The sequence below is a fragment of the Lithobates pipiens genome, unplaced genomic scaffold (assembly GCF_037356315.1).
Source record: "Lithobates pipiens isolate NorthernLeopardFrog02 unplaced genomic scaffold, aLitPip1_a1.2 Scaffold_1, whole genome shotgun sequence".
NCBI lineage: Eukaryota > Metazoa > Chordata > Amphibia > Anura > Ranidae > Lithobates > Lithobates pipiens.
In genome coordinates, this window is record NW_027507685.1 from 68,581,778 (window position 1) to 68,598,338 (window position 16,561).

A 16,561-nucleotide genomic window follows, 5' to 3' on the forward strand; every position below is an offset into this window, starting at 1 on the left:
GTTCTGCTTCTGCTGTGATTACTCGCAGCAGATGCCGATCAGCATGTGCTGGCCAATGGATTTCCGCTGGCACCCACTGATCAGTGAGGAGAGACACAGGACAGAGCTCTGCCTATGTAAACAAGACAGAGCTCCATCTTGTCAGCGGGGATGTGATGGATTTCTTTCCATTTTTTTTTTTAATGCTATATGTTCCTCCCTGACAAGCACTCTTTTATTGCTTAAACGTATTCATTGTGTTCTTGAATATTTGGAGACCAAGGATGCTGTCTACTGCTTTTCTCTGGCCAAGGCTCTATACTATGTTATTTCTCCTGTGACAGTGGGATTTTATGCCCCGTGGAGTAGACGCAAGGACGTTCTACTTAACAGGTTTGAACATGAGTATCAGAAAAAATCTTGGGGTATATTGTTATTAATTCTTATTTTTTCAGAAAGCTCCCAAGTACACCTCACAGTTGGCCTGATATGAGGGACTACAAACAGCTTTTTACAATAGACCATTGTCAACGGGCATTAATAACCCCCGCCCCCAACAATGTCCTCCTCTGCCCCCTTCACCCCCCCAAAGTAATGCCCTCCTCTGTCCCTCTTCACCCCCCCAGCAATGTCCCCCTCTGCCCCCTTCACCTCCCCCCACCCCACAGCAATGTCCTCCTCTGCCCCCAACCAGGAGAGAACCTCAGCATGAAGACAACCAGGAGAGAACCTCAGCATGAAGACAATCAAAAGAGGGGGTGTACCTCTTTAACCAAGGATAACCAATAATCAGCAGAAACTTAGGTGAGGAAATAACTTGAAATTGGATTATCTCATGATGAAGAGCCCCTATGGCCATGGACAATGGGATAGTCTCATGAGTCACATGCGCAGGCTGTAGAGGTCTCCCGTCAAGAGCCTCAATGGCAAGTGGAGTGTCACGCAGCTGCAGCGGAATTGAGTGCTTTCATACAAAGGCAGCATCAATGAACAGGCCTGCAGCCCCAGAGTCAATTAGAGCCTGTACCTCAACGGACGACTCAGCCCAAGAAAGGGTAACCGAAACCTGGGGCTTATCCTTCTGGATAACTGGGGACGAAACAACACCACCCAAGGTCTGTCCGTGACAGGACCTCGAGGTTTGGGCATTCCCTGAATGGGTAGGACAAGACTTCAAAAGTGACCTGCCTGGCCACAATAAAGACACAATCTCTCCCTCCTCCTAAAGGTTCTCTCATCTGCAGAGAGACACTGTCAGACTAGCACTTACCGAACCGGTGAGTCCGCTTGGGCAGAGGGTGGTCTCCCGTACGTGTCCGACTTACAACCCCTGATAGAGCAGACAGGTGGCTGAGAGTGCGGAGTGGTAAGAGAGCCTGTGGTATGGCTCCAGGAGCTGGAACTTGCAGGAAACTTCCAGCAGCAGGTGCGTAGGTAGGACACAGGCAAACTGGGTACAGAGCAGGAGCTGAGCAGGCAGGTCCGGGTTCAGGCAGGGTTTGGCAACAGGCGGACAGCAGAAGTACAGAAGGAGCAGGCAGGAGCGAGGTCAAACAGGCCGAGGTCAGGTGCAGGCAGAGGTCAGAGGTGTCCAAGGAGAGCCGGATCGTCAGGAGATCTGGAAACAGGAACGCAGAATACGGGCAATGGAACAGGAACCGGGGAGCTGTTGATCAGGCAGCACCTGTATGGTCTAAGCAGCAGGCCTAAATAGGCCGATTGGCGCCAAGCGCCGCGCAAGTGCGCGCCCCGACGTGCGCGGGCGCAACCGAACGAGCGCGCACCCGGGCGCCAGCACACACACCAGCGCCACCCGAAGTGCCCATAAAAGCGCACACCGGCGCGCGCCGACGCGAACCGGCGCCAGTAGGAGCACGCACCACCACGCGCACAGGAACACGCACCCCAGCACGCACCGCAGGACATCGGCACACACCAACGCGAGCAGCACCGCGACCATCCAGGTAACGTCCCTGACAGTGACCCCTCCTTAAGGGCAGACTCCGGCTGCCCAGGTGAGCCGATCTGGAAACCTGGCGGTTCTTGAAGGCCCGCAAAAGTTCTTGAGCATGTAGATTGCCCTCGGGCTCCCAGGAGTTGTCTTCAGGGCCATACCCCTTCCATTTGATGAGGTACTGGGTTACATTACCCTTCTTCCTACAATCAAGGATTGCTTCGACCTCAAACTCTTTTTTATTGTCCACTATAACAGGTTTGGGTGGGCCAGTAGTGCGGCCAGCAAAGGGATTTGGGGTAACGGGTTTCAATAAGGTCACGTGAAAGACCGGGTGCACTCTAAAAGAATCAGGTAGGTTAAGTTCATAGGCAACTTCATTTATCTTCCTCTTTACTGTGAAAGGGCCCATGAATTTAGGGCCTAATTTCCTGGAGGGACAGGCCATCTTTAGGTTAGCTGTGGATAACCATACTTGGTTGCCGGGCGCCAGAACAAGTTCTCCATGTCTCTTGTTGTCAAACGCCTGTTTATAGCATTCCTGGGACCGGGCCATAGTCTCCTTTAGGAGTTTGTTGTTATTAGAGAAGAAGTCCAATGTCTAGGAAACTGCCGGAACAGAGCATTCTGGAACTGAACTGGGTAAAAAAGCTGGGTGAAAGCCGTAATTGGCAAAGAACGGTGTTTGGTTGATGGCGGAATGCAAGGAGTTGTTATATGCGAACTCCGCCATAGGTAGAAACGAGACCCAGTCATCTTGCGAGAAAGAAGAAAAACAGGGACTGATTGGTTCTTTCCGTTTGTCCATTTGTCTGGGGGTGATAAGCGGATGAAAATGCCAATTCAATTTCAAGAGACCCGCAGAGCGCTTTCCAAAACCTTGAAGTGAATTGGACACCTCGATCGGACACAATACTTGCCGGGACCCCATGCAGCCTTACAATTTCTTTGACAAAGATCTTGGCCGTCTCCATTGCCGAGGGGGTGCCCTTCATCGGGAGGAAGTGGGCCATTTTGGACAACCTATCTACAACAACAAAGATAGTAGAGAACCCCTCGGATAGGGGAAGTTCCACGATAAAGTCCATCGAAATCATTTTCCACGGTCTCTCAGGGACAGGCAAAAATTTCAGTAGACCCCAAGCCCGTGTCCGGCTGTTTTTACTTCGGGCACAAGTGCTACAAGAGTGCACATAGTCCTTGCAATCCTTAAGTAGTTGAGGCCACCAAAAGGTGCGCTGAACCAGTTCGGCAGTCTTCAAGGTACTAAAGTGTCCGGCCATCTTATGGTCGTGGCAGAGTTCCAACACGTTCACCTTCAAGGCTTCAGGAACCACAATTTTGCCTTTATGCCAGAACAACCCCTCACTACAGCTGACTTCAGGGCTCGGGGGCATTCCCACAGAAGCCTGTCTGATCCGGGAGATAAGGTCCCCTTGGAGGAGCAGGAAGTTCCCAGAAGGGAGAATTGTATCAGGAGGCCGAGTCTTTTCAGGGTTAGAAAACATACATGACAGCGCATCCGGCTTAACGTTCTTAGAACCAGGTCTATAGGTGATGTGGAATTGAAACCGGGGAAAAAAAAGAGCCCATCTGGCTTGCCGTGGTCTAAGTCTTTTGGCAGTTCTCAAATATTCCAGGTTTTTATGGTCAGTGTAGACCAGGATAGGATGTGCAGCACCCTCCAATAGATAACGCCATTCCTCCAGAGCCGCCTTAATGGCCAGAAGTTCTCGGTCCCCAACATCATAGTTCCTTTCGGATGACGACAGTTTGCGGGAAAAGAACGCCACCGGAAAAAGAAGGGCCTTGGCACCCTGCCGCTGGGAGAGCACCGCCCCCACAGCGATTTCTGAAGCATCAACCTCAAGGACGAAGGGTAAGGCTGGATCCGGATGTTTCAGAATAGAGGCAGAAGTAAATAGCATCTTGAGTCTTTCAAAGGCCAGCTGAGCCTCAGGGGTCCAAGAGAATCGGGTACCCTGCTTGGTCAGTTCGGTGATGGGTGCAATGATTGCAGAGAAACCCCTGATAAATTTCCGGTAGAAGTTGGAAAAGCCAATGAAGCGCTGTACACCCTTCTTGTCCACAGGCGCAGGCCAGTCCAGGATGGCAGACACTTTTTGGGGATCCATCTTGATGCCCTCCACTGATATAACCAGGCCCAGGAATTGGATGGACTGGCGTTCAAACTCACATTTTTCGAGTTTTGTGTAGAGCCCGTGTACCCTGAGTCGAGCTAAAATGCTACGAACATGTCTACGATGGCCCTCCAATGATGAGGAAAAGATTAAGATATCGTCCACGTATGCAATTACATATAGATCCAGGTAGTCACGAAAAATGTCGTTGACGAAATGTTGAAAGGTCGCGGGTGCATTACACAACCCGAAGGGCATGACAAGGTACTCGAAGTGCCCAAAACGAGTACGGAACGCTGTCTTCCATTCGTCCCCTTCTCGGATACGGATTAGATTATAAGCTCCGCGAAGATCCAATTTCGAAAAGATGACTGCAGACCCCAGCCTTTGGAATAACTCGGGTACTAGGGGTAAAGGATAACGGTTTTTAACAGTTATCTTGTTCAATTCCCGATAGTCAATGCAGGGACGTAGGGAATGGTCCTTTTTTTCGACAAAGAAAATGCCAGCACCGGCAGGGGAAGTAGAAGGACGGATAAACCCCTTTTTCAGGTTTTCATCAATATAATCTTTGAGCGTGCCTAACTCCTGCTCCGTTAATGGAAAAATTCTCCCAAAAGGAACTTCAGTGGCTGGTAACAGTTCTATAGGGCAGTCATAAGGCCTGTGGGGGGGAAGAGTCTCTGCCCCTTTCTTGCTGAATACATCCAGAAAGTCCTTATAGGGTTCAGGAATGGACTGATGCAATTCCGGATCGATATCCAAACAGAGAAGTTGAGAGGAATTATTGGTTGGTTGGCCCAAGCAGTGTTGTTGACAGTACTCAGAAAGAAACTTGACTTCTCCTGTGGCCCAATTTATGCTTGGATTGTGGGCCTGCAACCAGGGTATCCCCAGGATAATGGGAAACATGGGGGAGGAGATGGCATCCAGACCTAGGTGCTCCTGGTGACAGGTGCCCATAGTAGCCAGCAAAGGGACATTCTCTTGCGTGACAGGACCGGAACTAAGAGCGGAGCCATCTGCTAGGTGTACAGCAAGCCCCTGAGCCTTAGGTAGAAGCGAGATGTGATGGTTGGCAGCGAAAGTCAGATCGATGAAGCAGCTGCATGCTCCGGAGTCAATGATGGCTGACACTGGGAAACTCCCTCCTGGAAGCTGCAAAGTGAGGAGAAGGGCAAGGTGAGAACTGGGTTTTCGTAGAACAGAGGCACACATGAAGGAAGAGGAAACACACTTACGTGTCTTCTTGGGGCAGGCCCTGACATAGTGCCCAGGTTCCCCACAGTAGAGACATAGGTTGTGGGCACGTCTGCGCTGCTTTTCTTCAGGGGTCAACGAGGGCCGAAGTAACCCGAGCTGCATCGGTTCAGGAGCTTCCAGATCGGGAGCAGAAGAGGTGGAAGAGAACTAACCAGCAGAACTGGGAACCTTGGGGAGCACCCAGGTGGGACGGAAGTGGCTGGAGGACCTCTCCGACCGGCGCTCCCTTAAGCGATGATCAATCTGAATGGAGAGATTGACTAACTCATCCAGGGTTTGTGGTATTCCTACCCGTGCCAACTCATCCTTAAGGGGGTCAGAAAGTCCCATCCGGAATTGGTGGCGCAAGGCGGCGTCATTCCAATCCGTGTCGGAACTCCAACGGTGGAATTCCACCGCATAGTCCTCGGCCGCCCTGCGACCTTGTTGGAGAGAGTGCAGTGCGGCTTCTGCAGTCGCAGTCAATTGGGGGTCCTCATATAGTTGAGACATGGCCAAGACATGGCCAAGAAGAAATTATCAAGGCTATCCAGGGTTCCAGATTTCTGCTCCAGCAGACGGTGGGCCCAGGTCTGAGGCTCGCCGGACAACAGGGATATTACAAAGCCCACCTTGGTTGCCTCTAGAGAGAATGTCGGGGGCTGCAGTGCGAAGTACAGTTCGCAAGAGTTGCGAAACGCACGATACTTGGTGCGATCGCCAGAAAACCTCTCGGGCGTAGGTACTCGTGGCTCTGGAGGAAGCATCACTACGGAGGGTGCGGATGAAAGACCGGTGGGAGAGGTTCCTTGAGGATTAGATGAGGAGGACAAGGCTTGAACTTGCTCCTCCAACCTTGAGTAGCCTTCTTGGAGATTCTTCACGGCTTGGGTCAGACCAGCCAAATGTCTGCATAATTCATCCATGGGGGAGGCCCCCTGCCCGGACTCAGACATGGCTGCCTGATACTGTCAGACTAGCACTTACCGAACCGGTGAGTCCGCTTGGGCAGAGGGTGGTCTCCCGTACGTGTCCGACTTACAACCCCTGATAGAGCAGACAGGTGGCTGAGAGTGCGGAGTGGTAAGAGAGCCTGTGGTATGGCTCCAGGAGCTGGAACTTGCAGGAAACTTCCAGCAGCAGGTGCGTAGGTAGGACACAGGCAAACTGGGTACAGAGCAGGAGCTGAGCAGGCAGGTCCGGGTTCAGGCAGGGTTTGGCAACAGGTGGACAGCAGAAGTACAGAAGGAGCAGGCAGGAGCGAGGTCAAACAGGCCGAGGTCAGGTGCAGGCAAAGGTCAGAGGTGTCCAAGGAGAGCCGGGTCGTCAGGAGATCTGGAAACAGGAACGCAGAATACGGGCAACGGAACAGGAACCGGGGAGCTGTTGATCAGGCAGCACCTGAATGGTCTAAGCAGCAGGCCTAAATAGGGCGACTGGCGCCAAGCGCCGCGCACTTGCGCACCCGGGCGCCAGCACACACACCAGCGTCACCCGAAGTGCCCATAGCAGCGCGCACCGGCGCGCGCCGACGCGAACCGGCGCCAGTAGGAGCACGCAAGGGCACACACTGGCGCGCACCAGCGCCCGCAGGAGCGTGCACCACCGCGCGCACAGGAACACGCACCCTAGCACGCACTGCAGGACATCGGCGCACACCAACGCGGGCAGCACCGCAACCATCCAGGTAACGTCCCTGACAGACACGTGAAACCCAAGTGCATGGGTTCACCTTCACTGACCAACTCGGTACCAGGAGGCATGGGAGGTGAGGGAGGCAAGGGTGGGACTGCAAAGCTTGGAGACAAATGCACAGGAAGCTTCCACAAGCGCTCCTTAAAAGAGTCTTTCTCTGAGTCTGGAGTCAATGAGGATGGCGAACATGATCAACTTCTCCAGCTCAGTAGTTATATCTCGGGCTGCTATCTCATCCTTGATGGTATCCGAGAGACCATGAGAAATAGGGCCTCAATTTTCCAAGCAACCTCTGCTGCCACATTACGGAATTCAATGGTGTAATCGGCAACAATTCTGGTACTCTGATGAACTTGAGGCACTTGGCAGAAGAAGCGGAGCATGCGGGAATGTCAAATATCCTTTTAAAAGAAGCCACAAAAACAGGTTTTTGCATCTCCCATAGTGGGTTTGCCCAGGCCAAGACTCTCTCAGAAAGCAAAGATATCACGAAACCTGTGTTCAAGGCCCAAACAAGCATGCTGGAACAGGCTGACACTTCTAGTGACCCAACTGGTCACCTCACACTGGAACACTTCACACCGACGGCACAGGTATCCCTGGATGTGCACCTGGAATCCTTCTCTCTCAGGCTGGATGTCCCGACCGGCTGTAGACGTCTGAAACGGTGCGGTGGACTGGCCTGGGAGGCAGCACCTCTCCCCTGAGTCCAGTCCCTTCTCCTACCTTGTGGTGACTGAATGCCCTCAGGAAATCAAGATGGAGTCATTTCCTTAATCCTGAGGGGAGCTGGTCTGTGTAGTTCTGTGTCCATAGAAAGCTATGGGGCCATTTTAGATGGGGACTACATGTCCCAGAATCCTTTGCTGCTGCTGTTAAAGTCCTTCTCATTGGTTCCTGTAATTGCCTTCTCTCTGATTGGCTCTCTCTTCTTCTGCCAATAGGAACACAGAGGAGGATGCAGAGTTAACAGCTCTGTGTGTCTGTGTGAGTCAGTAAGGAGAAGAAAAAGAATGGGGGAGAAATCCCGTGCAAACACTTACAGTCCTCTCTCTCCCTCAGGAGTCTATGCACGTGAGGCAGCCAGGTTGACAAGGCTGTGGGAAAAACAGGGCACCTGTTATATAAGTATTAGCTTAAGTGATTTCCTGTGATATTGTATGTTTGTACACTCAACTTGGTGTGTTAGAGGGGCTGCGGTTTGGAGGTAGTTCTACATATAGATGCACATCTTCACATCTTGCTCTTTATACCTTTTTAAGAGCTGCTCCCTGCTGAACAGTACTTTTTTTTATTTTGTTTTTACGTGGGCACATGTTGCCCATAGCAGTGGCAAAGATTCGATCCATCAATAGCTTAAAGCGGAACCTTTCCCCAAAAGGGGAAATTCTGTGTTCTTCCTTCTCCCTGGTTTTGACAGGTACTTGCCCCCCCACTTTCAATCTGACCTCTATGGCGATCCGAGCGGAAGTCCAGCCCCTCTCATTTCCCCCGCAGCCTTCTGGGACATGTCCCATATAACAAATAGCGCGGTGCAGCTCACACATGCACAGTGAGCAGCCGGCTGTGAAGCCACAAGCAGTCACAGCCGGCTGCCCATGGTTAGTATGCCGGCCCAGGAACTGAAGACCAGTGAAGAAACCGGCCAGGTGAGGACATTGCTGGATCCTGGGATAGGTGAGTGTCCTTTTATTAAAAGTTAGCAGCTACAGTTTTTGTAGTTGGTGACTTTTAGTTTTTTTTTTTATGACTAAACAACCGATTTTAGCCTTGGTGTGTGATATCAGACTTTACTGATAGTTACCTTGGTAAAGCGAAAGTCAGCAAAGGTGTCTTGTTGCACAATTTTTTTTCTTCGTGTCATTATGCAAATCATACTATTACTAACAAGTCCGGAGGGCAAGAGCCATGACAACTGACGGTGTCAGTGGCTAGGCAAACTTCACTAATTACTAGTTGAAAGTAACTTAACACAAGTAAGTGGAATGTTTTCTTGTATTTGAAGAGGTATAAAAGCTAGCATTTATTTCAAAATGTCTCTGTTTATATTTGAACTATTAGGCTTTCTTGTGAAGGCGTTGATAGTGATTTATTGTTATGCTGCATATGGATATCTGACTCAAGGTATAGTATAGTATAGCCAGAGAAAACGACAGCAGAAACTAGAACTAAGGTAACACACATTACTTCTGGATCCTTATGCCCCGTACAGACGTTCCGATTATGGGACCACAAAAGTCGTTTTCGGACAGTTCGTTCGATAATCTGATCGTTAGTACGCAGCTTTCGACAGCCGATCACGACAATACGTCCAACCAAATCCGAAGGGACAAACAGGAAAACTTTGGTCGGATGACAGCCTATCGTACGACAATCGTGTAGTCAGTACAGTATGCGTCCGATAAAAGTCGTTCGACAAACACCATGCATGATCAGAAACACAAAAATAAACCAGAAGGACACACGGGTCACACGTATTTGACATCATTTAAAATACGTAGCTACGCACAAAGGAAGATTTTTCCAGAATCGTACGACAAAAATCTTACACGCATTTTGCACTGTTGTATTTGATCTTAGTTGTATGCAACAAAATGTGAACGATCTGTCTTACGATAATTGGAACGTGTGTACGGGGCATAACTAGCTAAAGAATATCAGTAAATGGACAACCACTGGTCTCTCTACCCTTACCCTGCAAAACCCACCACACAGGTCATGGGTCAGCAGGTGAGATAGCAGAGCCCAGGAAACATGGCAGTGGGAGGCACATAGGGGGCAGCAAAAGGGTTAATCTACAGTGCCTTGAAAAAGTATTCATACCCTTTGAAATTATCCACATTTTGTCATGTTATAACCAAAAACGTAAATGTATTTTATTGGGATTTTATGAGATAGACCAACACAAAGTGGCACATAATTGTGAAATGGAGGGAAAATGATAAATGGTTTTCAAAACATTTTTTACAAATAAATATGTGAAATGTGTGGCGTGCATTTGTATTCAGCCCCCCTTATCTGATACCCCTAACTAAAATATAGTATAACCTATTGCCTTCAGAAGTCACCTAATTAGTAAATACAGTCCACCTGTTTGTAATTGAATCTCAGTATAAATACAGCTGTTCTGGGAAACCCTCAGAGGTTTGTTATAGAACCTTAGTGAACAAACAGCATCATGAAGGCCAAGGAACACACCAGACAGGTCAAGGATAATGTTTTGTGGAAGTTTAAAGCAGGGTTAGGTTCCTAAAAATATCCCAAGATTTGAACATCTCACGGGGCACTGTTCAATGCATCATCCAAAAATGGAAAGAGTATGGCACAACTGCAAACTTATCAATACATGGCTGTCCACCTAAACCCAAGCAAGGAGAGCATTAATCAGAGAAGCAGCCAAGAGGCCCGTGGTAATTCTGGAGGAGCTGCAGAGATCAAAAGCTCAGGTGGGAGAATTTGTCAACAGGAAAACTACTATATTACTTGTGCACTCCACAAATCTGTTTTTTACGGAAGAGTGGCAAGAAGAAAGCCATTATTGAAAGAAAACCAGAAGAACTCCTGTTTGCAGTTTGCGAGAAGCCATGTGGGAGACACAGAAAACATGTGGAAGAAGGTGCTCTGGTCGGATGAGACCAAAACTGAATTTTTTTGGCCTAAAAGCAAAACGCTATGTGTGTTGGAAAACTAACACTGCACATCACGCTGAACACACCATAGCCACTGTATAACATGGTGGTGACAGCATCATGTTGTGGAGATGCTTTTCTTCTGCAGAGGCAGGGAAGCTGGGCAGAGTTGATGAGAATGGATGGAGCCAAATACAAGGCAATCTTAGAAGAAAACCTGTTATGCCACGTACACACGAGCAGACTTTTTGACGGACTAGGTCCGACGGTCTTTCTGACGGACTTTCGACGAAGTTCTGACGGACTTTGCGAATGAATGAACTTGGCCACACACAATCACACTAAAGTCCGACGGATTTGAACGTGATGACGTGGGACCGGACTAGAATAAGGAAGTTTGAAGCCAGTAGCCAATAGCTGCCCTAGCATCGCTGTTTGTCCGTCGGACTAGCATACAGACGAGCACATTTTTCGATAGGAACTGGGTCCGGCGGAGTTCCGGTGGAAAGATTTGAAACATGTTCTATTTCTGAAGTCCGTCAGATTTTTGGACAGCAAAGGTCCGATGAAGCCCACACACGATCGAATTGTCCAGGGGATTCGTTCCGTCTGACCTTTGCTGTCGAAAAGTCTGCTCGTGTGTACGCAGTATTAGAGTCTGGAACAGTCTTGATACTGGGGAGGAGATTTACCTTCCAGCAGGACAGTGACCCTAAACATACAGCCAGAGCTACAATGGAATGGTTTAGATCAAAGCATATTCATGTTTTAGAATGGCCCAGTAAAAGTCCAGACCTAAATCCAATTGAGAATCTGTAGCAAGACTTGAAAATTGCTGTTCACAGATGCTCTCCATCCAATCTGTCAGCTATTTTGCAAAGAAGAATGAGCAGCTAGTAGAGACACCCTAATGCCGTGTACACACGATCGGAATTCCGGCCAGAAAAAGATCGATGAGAGCTTTTCATCAGAAAATGCAACAGTGTGTATGCTCCATCGGATTTTAGCTGTCCGAATTTCCACCAGCCAAAAATTGATAGCATGTTCTCAATTTTCCTGACGGAAAAACTTTCTATCGGAAATTCCGATCATGTGTATGCAATTCCTACACGCCAAAAATCACACATGCTCAGATTCAACTACGAGACGGAAGCTATTGGCTATTGGCAAGTGAACTTCCTTTTTCTAGTCCCGTCGTACATGTTGTACGTCACCGCGTTTTAAACAATCTGAATTTGTTGTGACCATGTGTAGGCAAGACAGCTTGAGCAGAATTCCGTCAGAATTCTGTCGGGAAAATCATCAGAGCTTTTTCCGACGAAAATTCCGATCACGTGTATGCGGCATAAAAGACTTAAAGTTGTAATTGCAGTGAAAGGTGAAAGGTGGTTCTACAAAGTATTGATTCAGAGGGGCTGACTACAAATGCATGCTGCACTTTTCAAATATTTATTTGTAAAAAAAAATTAAAACCATTTATCATTTTCCTTCCACTTCACAATTATGTGCCACTTTGTGTTGCTCTATCACATAAAATCTCAATAAAATACAGTTATGTTTTTGGTTGTAACATGAAAATATGTGAAAAATTTCAAGGGGTGTGAATACTTTTTCAAGGGACTGTACATTTAATTTCAGAAGCTACAATTGTTCCTAATTCTGAGAAGGCACTTTCACTGACTGGTACTGGTCTCGCACTAATGAATGGCAACACCATGGTTCCCAATCACGTGATTAAAGTGATTGTAAATGCTAAAGTTTTTCTTTTACCTTCCTTTCATGTTTTGCTCCCTCCCCCGATAAATACTTACCTGAGCCTGATCTCGATCCAGCAATGGGCCAAAGAGCAGCAGAGCGGAAGTCTTTCTTTCTCCTCACTGTCTCAGAGAAAGCAGAGGGAGTGATTGGCTCCTGCTGCTGTCAATCGCTGCTTGTGAGGAGAGGATGGGGACAGGGCCGAGTCTCGCTGTCTGTGTCTATAGACAAAGGCGGTGCTGCTCGGGATTGATCCTGGAAGTGCAAGAATCCTTGTCTTTGCTGCTTGCATCAAGGCTGAGAGCTCCTGAGAGGAAAACTGTGGCAGAGTGTGTGATGTTTTCAAAAAGTACAGCTCCTTGCCAACCCCTTATACCAGCCATGATCTGGCTGCATTGCATAAGGAAGCAGAGATACCCAGTGATGATGTCACTTGGTCTAAAGTAAAGGGGTTGTAAAGTCAGGAGGTTTTTTATCTTAAAGCAGTCTATGGTATTTGTCACATTCTATGCATTAAGATAAAAAGCCTTCTGTGTGCAGCAGCCCCCCCTAATATTTACCTGACCCCAGGGCTGGACTGGGACAAAAATTTGGCCCTGGACTTCATCCAGACCGGCCCACTCCAATTTTGCAAACATGCACAAAAACAGTATAATGCGCACTTGCACGAGAGTGACGTCATCACGGCCCGGCTAGACACATAGCAGGAGTATGCAAACTCAGAAGCCGACAGCACACTGCTGGTGATCTTTTATTTTCCAGCCCCCCCACCCCCTGGTGTCCCCCTGTCACCTGCCCGAAGTCTGGCTCTGCATTATATATTTTAAAATAAACAACTAATGCGCACACCTATTTTTGATCAACCGCAGTAATGAGAAGCTGCCAACATCAAACAGGTTTAAGCCCCTTTCACACGGGACGGATCAGTAATGATCCGCCCCGTGATGATCCGCTCGCTCAGCGGGGATAGCTCCGTTGTCCCCGCTGAGCTGGCTGCGGACAGGGCGGTCTCCGCACACTGTGCAGGGAACGCCCTGTCAGATCTCTGCTCTCCTCTATGGGGATCGGATGCGCACGGACCGTCTGTCCATGTTCATCCGATCCGCTGTGCAGACTGTTGCGGAGGCGGATGAAATCTGGTGTCTGCGGATGTTCATCCGCAGACACCTGCTATCCCATAGGGATGAATGTATGCCCGTATTTCATCTGCAAACGGATGGATGAAATACGGACATATCATCCGCATGTGTGAAAGGGGCCTTACACAAAGCCACAGATAAATTGAATATATAGCAAAGGATGTGATGCTAACCAAAATAACATAAAAAAAATCCATTTGGTGCAAATAATGATTCAAATAATACAAAAAATCCAACATAGCGAAAAGTACATCAAACGTGTCAATTAATATTGAAATGTGCATAAAAAAAATTTCAGCAAAAAATTCGTATATAAACGATGCTTATAATTAAAACCATTTTATCCAAACTATGTCCTTGGTATTAAAGTGCAAAAAGAGTGCAAAAAAAAGGGGGGTTTTTAATTATAAGCATTTTTATATATGATTTTTTTGCTGAAAATATTTTTATGCACATTTTAATATTAATTGACAGTTTTGGTGAACTTTTAGCTATGTTGGATTTTGCATATTATTTTAACCATTATTTTCACCAAATGAATTTTTTATGTTATTTTATTTAGCACCACATCCTTTGCTATGTATATATATATATATATATATATATATATACACATACACACAGCCATATTCTGTATACAGCTATATATATATATATATATATATATATATATATATATATATATACAGCCATGTGCTATATACAGTATTCAATGGGCCGGCCGGTTACCTGGATGGGTTCCTGCAGCACCGCCATCCTCCAGGCTCCCTCGTCTGCTCCAGGGACTTCTCTGCCTGTCGGCTGCTCTCATGGCGGCCCCCGGCTCATTTAAACTCACAGCGTCCGTTACCGCGGGGGCCGCCGGAGATAGCCGAGTTTTGTTCGCTGTCGGAGAGGAGCAGGGCGGGGGAAGCCGAGCGGTGGCGGAAAAGGACGACTGTGGGCCGGAGGTGGCCGAAGATGTGTTATGAGAGCGCCGAGTGGGGGCGGAAAGAGCCGAAGTGCGCCGCGCTGTTCTCGGAAGTACAGCGGTGCTCAAATGAATGGCTGTGCGAGTAGCGCAGCCATTCATTTGGCTAGGCTGTCACTGAAACCGGCCCACTGAGCCATCGGCCCACCGGGAATCTCCCGGTAGTCCCGATGGCCAGTACATGCCTGCCTGACCCCCATCTCTGTCCAGCGATGTCCACGAGTGTCTCGGCCAGTGGTGGTGCATCCATAAAGGCTGCAGGAGCGCCGCTCCCCCTCTCCTGTCACTCGCTCTCTGACATAGATAGACTCATGCATTGCATGAATCTATCTATGGTCATCACTGCCGCCCCCTAATCATGTGCCTGGCCCCTTGTCAGGCACTGGGCATATGTATTACAGTGGTGGGGTTTCTTTGGAAGCACCTGATTAGAGTCTCTAATAGGCTTCCTGATTAGAGTCATGGGCTCTAATTGGCTTCCAAAAGGGTAAACAGTGGGTGCACTGCTGTGCGTTCTCTGATTACATTGGTGTGTTAGGGAACCGAATATATCGCTTCCCTAACACTGACCCTACCTCTCAGCCAATCAGGTTGCTTAGGTCTGGTTACCTGTCACCTGATTGGCTGAAACAACAGGCGCCGCTATTGGACGCCTGACAGGAGGAGAGGATGGGAGAAGAAGTGAAGGAGACACATGAAGGACCCTGCTCGTTGCCATTACCCGCTGCCCCACAAGACAGGGTAAGTGGCAGCATTTAGCACACTGTCACACTGGCAGAATTTGGCACACTGGCAGCATTGGGCACACTGGTCAGCATTGGGCACACTGGCACAGTGGCAGAATTTGGCACACTGGTAGCATTGGGCACACTGGCAGCATTGGGCACACTGTCACACTGGCAGAATTTGGCACACTGGCAGCATTTCATGGGCACGCTGGCAGCATTTGGCACAGTGGCAGCGTTTGATGGGCACAGTGGCAGCATTTGATGGCACAGTAGCTGCAATTGATGGCAAAGTGGCTGTGTTTGATAGCACGGTGGCTGCGTTTGATGGCAAAGTACTGCGTTTGATGGTTTTTTTTTTCAATTTTTTTTTTGTTTGTGCCCCTCCAAATTTTTTTAGCACCAGCCTCCACTGGCCTCAGCCATCTGGGACTCTCCCTCCTGATTGGCTGAGACACATCAGCGGCACCATTGGCTCCCGCTGCTGTCGTTTAAAGTCAGTTTGCCAATCAGGAGAAGGGGGTGTGGTCAAACCACAGCTTCATGTTTGAATGGACACACAGAGCTGCAGCTCGGCTCAGGTGCCCCCATAGCAAGCTGCTTGCTGTGGGGGCACTCAACAGGAGGGAGGGGTTAGGAGAGCCAAAGAGGGACCTGAGAAGAGGAGGATCCAGGCTGCTCTGTGCAAAACCATTTCACAGAGCAGGTAGGTATAAAATGTTTGTTATTTTTAAAGAAAAAAAACTGAGACTTTAGGATCACTTTAATGTCAATGGGTACATAATGACAGCAGTTACAGAGGTGTTTCTAGGTTCTAAATAGATCCAGGGCACCCCGGGCACTTTGATTAATATGTTGCAGGTTTTCCAGCATACAATGAAAAGTGAGTGAATTTATATTCTTGCTCCCCATATCATCTCTCTTCTTTCATCCTTCACCGCTAGTTGGGCTATTTTCCTTTTCCTACTACACTTTCTTTGTTATTTGTTTCCTGGCCCTTTGCCTACAGGGATCCCAAACTTAAAAACCCAGACTTACAAAAGGCTTTTCACAATTTCCTTGCAATGCTATGGTTTCCACCAGACCTTATTCTGTGCACCCTATTTAGGCTACACAAAAATAAAATTATACTTGGGATTTTCTTTCATTAAAAATCCTTTTTTAGGATAAGATCTTATCGTATATAATGTAATGTAGCAATGTGGACTACAATTATAAAGTACAGTGTTCCCCTTGGTATTTCTATGCATTGCATGTCCCTCTAGTGCCCAGTGTTATCAACTAACATCATGTTTGTGAGCTAAGCTAAATGGATTGTGGGATGAGTAGTTC

The 16,561-nt window shown here is 48.2% G+C and overlaps 1 protein-coding gene across 1 annotated transcript in view; it reads left to right on the forward strand.

Moving 5' to 3' along the window:
* Positions 1-8,887: 8,887 nt before the first annotated feature.
* LOC143929707 (NTPase KAP family P-loop domain-containing protein 1-like) overlaps positions 8,888-16,561 on the forward strand; it is a 45,564-nt gene continuing 37,890 nt past the window's right edge. The window contains exon 1 of the mRNA XM_077453700.1: positions 8,888-8,987. The gene's annotated coding sequence lies outside the window, so the exon portion shown is untranslated. The remainder of the gene's footprint in view (positions 8,988-16,561) is intronic.